We start from the raw sequence: 6798 nt of genomic DNA on the forward strand, positions 1-6798 counted from the left end.
CCCTCCGCTCCCTGTGAGGAGCTGCAGCTGCCATAGGGCTGCCCTCAGCCTGCTCTGCTCGGGGCTGAGCAAACCCAATGCTCTCAGCTGCTTCTCACACACCTTGCCCTCAGCCCTTCTGCATCTTCAGAGCCCTCCTGTGGTTGCTCTCTAACAGCTTTATGTCCTTCTTATACGGTAGACAAGAATTTTGCTTAACCTTTGTGGTACATTTTCCCACAGTATCTTCCTTTGTCTTTAACTACGACTGCTGGTGGTCTACAAGCACTGTCTGCAATGTTCTTGGTGGTCGTGCTGCTACAGATTACTCTAGCTCTCCAAAGTCTGGTGTGAGGAATTCCCTTTGCACAGAGCGTGAGTGAGAAACCACTGGCTCTGTACAAAGTGCACTGAAGTACCAGCAGATGACACTGAAATGTGTGGTGCCACCTCAGGGCAGGCTCATCCTGCCATCCCTCACAGAAGAGCCTGTGGACAAGCCATCCAGCTCCACCCCTCCCCTGTATTACTCAAAGTATGTGATGAAGGTGCCCATACTCTACTTACAGCACCAATGCAGTTGTGCTGCATTACAGATCTCTGCATAAAGTGAGTCGGTGACAGCCTCTCCAAATGGCTGGGTTAGCCCCTTCCTCACTCACCTCAGAGAAGTCCCCCTGGGAACAAAACTGTCAGGGAGGGGACACGGGCAGCACCACGCGTCCCAGGGGGACAGACAGGCTCTAGGCACAGGAGTTCTTCACCACTTCTACTTGGAAAAAACAATGCATCTTGTCCAATAGAAAACCAGAAAATAAACGGTTTATAAGTAAGAGTTGAGAAGTCTACAGACCTATCTAAACCATAATCTCTGCTACTCGTAGCAGACCAGACCACATTGAGCCTTTTCTGACAAGCAGATGACGCCTCCTCCGTTCAGAAGTGTACCCCAGGCCGCCTCCAAGCTCAGAAGCAGGCATTACCGTATGTCTACTTGTATGCCTTCCCCACCTCTTTTTCAAGTAGGAGATGAGAAAAAAACAACTGCTTTTTCCTCTCAGTTTTTCAGCCTTCATGTCAAGAGCTTATAAGAGTTTCCAGTGGAAACTATGGGGCAAATAACAAGTAAAACAGTCTAGGAAGGAGAGTAAATGCATGCTTAAAAACTTTTCTCCATTTTGTGACTTGTTTAGGATTTGCTGGCCTGGTCATAGCATCTTCCATAGCGACATGGCTTTGGTTATTGGTGAAACTTCAAGCAAATGAAGAAATAAGAACGTGGAATTCACATAAACAAAACAGCCAATGGGGAAAAGAAAACCAAAACCAGAAAGTGTGCTTTATTTTCCTCCACCTTTGTCTAAGTTCATTATTTCTATAATTCCATGCCGTATTCAAGTCCTTGCTCACTTCATTTCACTGTCAGGTTAAAAAGATATTTTCGCCCCACACATAATTTTTGTACCATGGTTTTAAGTTAAGCTTCACATTCAGGAAAAAAAAGGAAAAAAGGAAAAATCAATGTTGTGTAGTATTTAGATTTTGCATATCTAAGTAGCCATGATGAATTAATCATAGCAACAATGAACTGTAGGAAGAAATTTAAGAAATACATTACTCTTTCAAATCTTAAACTGAAGCAGAATAAACCCCTGAAGTTATACTGTACAATTACTGTAACACTGTTTTGGCTGTGCACAGTCAGTTAAATAAGATTAATTTAGCAACCTTTAGATATCAATAAGTAATAAACATCTTCACGTATAGGCCATGCTTGTTCATTCATGTGCTCTGGACTGTGTTCAAAAATGATTTCTTCAATTAGCTAGAGATGGTGTCTAACGAAGGACCTACTTCTCATTAAGGATTATTTAATCACATGCAGGGCTTGGAAGGCATTTTCATCAGCCATTTTCGTGGTCTTGATTAATTTAAGAGATGCTTAGAATGCTTTTAAAATGTATTTTCGCTCTATAATAATCCCAAACAGTTTGCTCTTCCCAATCCATTTTTCTCCTACCATCAAACACAGGAAACGTGCAAAGGTTGTTAAGAGTCGTGCCAACAGATCCTCACCTACACTATTCTTTACTCTGAAGCCAGAAAGAGGAAAAGGGAAAAAATAACTGGTCCTTATACAACTACAGAAAAAAAGCAACATACAATCCTACTGCACAATTCCACTTTGCCTTACAAGAGCTTTTTTTTCCTCCTAAATTTACAAATCTCTAGTAGTATTATACTTCCATTAGCATTTTGCAACATAAATCAACAACTTCCAGAAACCAGCAGCAATATTTTTGGTTGCAACTCATTATTACCTAGGTTCTCACCTATGAAAAAGGCTGTATGACTGTAAGTAAGCTGATATTTTTTCAATCATCTGTCCTGAATATAGGAATTCCCTATAGGAATGCATTACATAACAACAACGTCTTATAAACACTCTTTTCAGCTTAGAAAACATAGACAATGGAAGAAGTGCTGGTGTAAAATAAATAGGCAACATATTAACAAGAAATTAATCTCTTAACAAATGAGAAGCAGAAATCAAATCAGAAAAAATATGACAGCGAGCAACACACAAATCTTATTTAGTGTTCTCTTTCTTTGTGAACTGACATTTTATGCATCCAACTACTTGAGAGTTGATTACAAAGGCAACACTGAGGTCAAGGATTTTCTTACAACTATTCCTCTGTTTTAATTCCCACAGGAAACACAGAAATAGGTCGCAGCAGCTCACACACAGCATGGTCTTGATAATTTAGTGCACTGAGTTCTATTAGAAACATACTAAATTTGCCCAGAGTGGGCAAACAGGCTACTGGCACTTTCATACACACAAATAATTGCATTTAAAGAAAGTATTACTTCATCAGAACTAAGTTATGGAATGCTAAGTAACTCAGGAAAAGCTCACTGGAGAAGTCTACCACATGGCAGGGTTTCCCATTCTTTTAAATAAAAACAGCTGAAAAGGAAAAGATCGAACTCAAAGTATTCCTCTTCCCTCTCCTATTATTTCCATACAGCATCATGAATACTGAATGAGCTTTAACAACTATAGAGAGACTGACAAACAACATTGCTTTGGGTGAGATAAATCCTTCCTTGAATTGCCTCATAATCACATTCCTTCTCTCCTTATCTCCTAGCTCTGTTCTACGTCTATTCAAACCACTGTTTTCTCTGCCAGTCTTCTAAATCCTTTGCCTTTCTCAATGCATGTTCTCCACTTTCACTTTACTCCCATTACCACTTCTGCCTGCCCATATTTTAGCTTTATTTCTTATGTTGGAGAGCATGTTACAGCACATAAGGAAGGAACAGTTGATAGGAACACATACTAGAAACCAGTACACCGTTCCTGGTGCTCCATTTCCAACATACTGATCATACACACATTTCAGATCTTTGACATGAGCCACTAACGTAAATTCACCAACATCAGTGATTTTCTAGGTTTCACACTTCCTATGACAGCAATGTCATTAACAGTAGCACATTTTCTGTGCCATTTTTGCGTGAGTCATTTTTCCCTGAACTGATAACAATAGAGAACAAATTATATGGTCTATACACCTTAAGTGATTTGTAATGGATTCATTTCACACGAAGATGTGGTAAGTAATACCATCCAGTATGCTAAGTCAGCATCACAGTTTGTGATTAAACGTGAACAATACATGCAGAAAAAAGTTAAGATATCCACGAAACCTGATTCTCCCAGCGCTCGTCAGTGACAACCCACATAGATCAGTGTCTGTAACATCCCAGAGCACCAAAAACCCAAGGACATTTGGTTACAGAGGCATGACTGTGCCCGCTGCTAAAGGCTGAGCAGATCATTAGCTGAGAACACCCCAACTCCGGACCGCTTAATTTTTCAATCCTAAAACTGCAATATTCTTATGGCAGCTTCTGCACTTAGTGTAAGACAATTTGATTTTGTAAAGCTTTGTATCCCAGGGGAAGTCAAAGCACTCACAGCACTTTACAGACAGATATTGCAATCCAGACGTGGGGCAGGAAATGATCAGAATATCATATTCATCTAAGGTACAAAAAGAATTTGTATCAGAAGAGTGCTATTAAGGCTCATGTCATGGAAGAGCTCATGACGCTGTACCTAAACAGGGATATATCAGCTGTTAATGACCTTATTTCATTCCTAATACTCTTTGGAAAACAAAACAAAGCAAAAAATGGGGGTGGGGGGCTTGCCTATTACTCTTGTCAGATGAAACATATTTGCAGTTGTAGGGAAACCAATAATTTTTAGGGATATGACTGATAGCCCTACTCAAAAATCTTCCTCCTTCAAGTAAGAAGGGAGAGCACTGGTTCCATAATTCCTTACACAACCTTCAAATTGCCAGGAAAAACAAACAACTAAAACAAACAAGAAACTACAAAGTTTCAGTTTGAAAGATCTCAGTCGTTTTCTATTAGATTGACCAGTGTTTCTGCCAGTTGGCTAGCTTTGATTTGTTTTTGAAAATGCACTGCTTGAAGAAGCGAGCAAAATCTAATCCTGGTATTATGTTTCTTATTAAAATCCCAGATGGTTCTACAACTGTGGATTACTACGATTTTGAGAAGTACAGCTATGTGGTAGAAGAAGCTTCACGAACTTCTCAGCAGACAAATCCCTACTTCAAGATATTATGCTAACTCCTGCTCAAGAAATCTTATCACAGTGAACCCTCTTTTATTAGAAACTTTATGATTATCAACCTCAGCGCAGTTTAAACTCTGAGTATTTTTCTCTCATAAATATATTAGCTATGTTCTCCTGCAGCAGACTGCACGGGCTCAGCTGGCTCTTAACTTCAAATCCTACTCATAACAGTTATATTGGCAATAATACAAATTACACATAATTGGATTTTATTTTTTAAAATTTCTTTTAAACTACTGGCCTCCAACATCACCCTCCCCTCCCCCCCCCCATAGCAAAGAATAAATAGAAACCTTTTCATAATTATCAACTGTCATTTTTTACTTTTTTTCTTATTCTTGTTTTCACTATACTGTATAGCAAGTTAATTAATCATTTGAAAAATTCTAATATACTGAAAAGGTATACATTTAGGTTCAGTCTGTCTTACAATCTTCACTATACTTGAGAATGTACTATAAGAGGATGATGCACTGATTATGTAATTATATTATTTCACTTTGCTTATATAGATTTTGCCAACAAATGCTTTTTAATACAGATAATTACTGCACAAAATTTCTAAGACACTGAAAAATGCAGTACCTTAAGATTCATTTTCATCAAGATAAAAAGTTAAAATTTCAGGTTTTCTGCACCGATTAAAAATACAAATGAAGATATTTTCTCACTGAAATTTGATATCTTTGAATAATCATGATTATCTATCATGTAATATCTATTCATCCATTTATGAATGGAGCTATATTATAAAAAATATATACTAAAATGAGAAACTCAAAATAAAACGCATTTTTCACTTTTGAATGAGTTCCATGACATAGCTTGTCGAGTGTTCGTATCCTAACAACATTTCCACTTCTGTCTATTTAACAGAATACTGAGTCATCAAATCTGTTGTAAACAGCTCTAATTTTATCTAGCTTTACAGTCTGCTTAAAGGGCTATAAAAAGATTAGGAAATGTCCTAGTTGCAAAAAGCTGAAATGATATTCTGAATACAGTCGTAGGAAGGGAAGCTGTCTCCTATGGCTAGTCCTAACCATCAGCAGAGTGCTTTTCTGTTACGGCACCGGGCAGACAGAATCATCAGAGCTGAAAACTTGTGCTTAAGAACATTTCCGGCCAAGGAAGCCCATGATCTGTCTGTAAGGCAAGTTGTTTTAATTGAGTGAAGAGAACCGGTAGTATCTCTATCCAAATGCTTTGGGGCTTCTAAAAGAAACTGACTTGCCTGAAATGCAGAATCATGGCAGGTGCTGTAACACAAACATCATCATTCTGATAACTCAAAGAAATTCTAAAGAAGAAAGAAGCCAAATTGGACTTCTCTTAAAACACGAGGAGATTAGAATGCAAAGTGCAAAAGAAAATCAGATTCAAGACAAAGAAAATCAACCACTTAAAAATCTAAGTATAACCACTAAAATAAAATAATTTTTTAATAGTGCTCTTTCCCCCCCCCCAAACCACAATGATGTAGGTACTTCAGGAACATCAGCATTCTATAAACCGAGGTCATTTTCTTGAGTTTTATAAGCTGATTCTTGCTCTGCTCCATTAACAGTATAATTATTTGTGGAAACTAATCATTAACTCCGTGCATTTCTCACAGCAAGAATCACAGTTCATTATTTAAAAGTTTTTTTTAAAAGCTCCCCATGATTTTTGACATTTTGGAATTAAAAGAGTGAGTGGGAGGGTAATGTGCAGGTGAACAGCGACACTAACTTTCCTGAGAGCTTTAAAATAACAGTCCCCAGCACCGCGTATGTGCTTGGCAAGGAGCAGGACTGCTGTGCTGTGCTGCAGGGGGTCCACAGCGGCAGCCCAGCACACTGGGAAAAATGAGCTCAAACAGCCGAGCTGGCCAACGGCAATCAAAATTAAAGACAAATCTTTAAAGAATCTCGAAAACCTTTACATGAAAGAAAAACCTGCCAAGTGTTCAGCAATGAAAGGCATCCAATCTTCTATCTGCCTCTATAATCGTGGGGAATCCCCTTTGTGCTTCTCATCCTTTTGCTGCAGACGGATGAAATACATGCAGATTTCAGCAAGCCTCAGGGCCTCTGAACATCCTCTTAACATAGATGACAGAGAGTGGGACTAAGGAGCCAAAGGAAAGTCTCAGG

The 6798-nt window shown here is 38.7% G+C and overlaps 1 protein-coding gene across 13 annotated transcripts in view; it reads right to left on the bottom strand.

The window, feature by feature from the left end:
- TENM2 (teneurin transmembrane protein 2) overlaps positions 1 to 6798 on the bottom strand; it is a 616658-nt gene that overhangs the window by 370031 nt on the left and 239829 nt on the right. The window lies entirely within an intron of this gene.

This window comes from Numida meleagris, chromosome 12 (assembly GCF_002078875.1).
Source record: "Numida meleagris isolate 19003 breed g44 Domestic line chromosome 12, NumMel1.0, whole genome shotgun sequence".
In the NCBI taxonomy this organism is placed as follows: Eukaryota; Metazoa; Chordata; class Aves; order Galliformes; family Numididae; genus Numida; species Numida meleagris.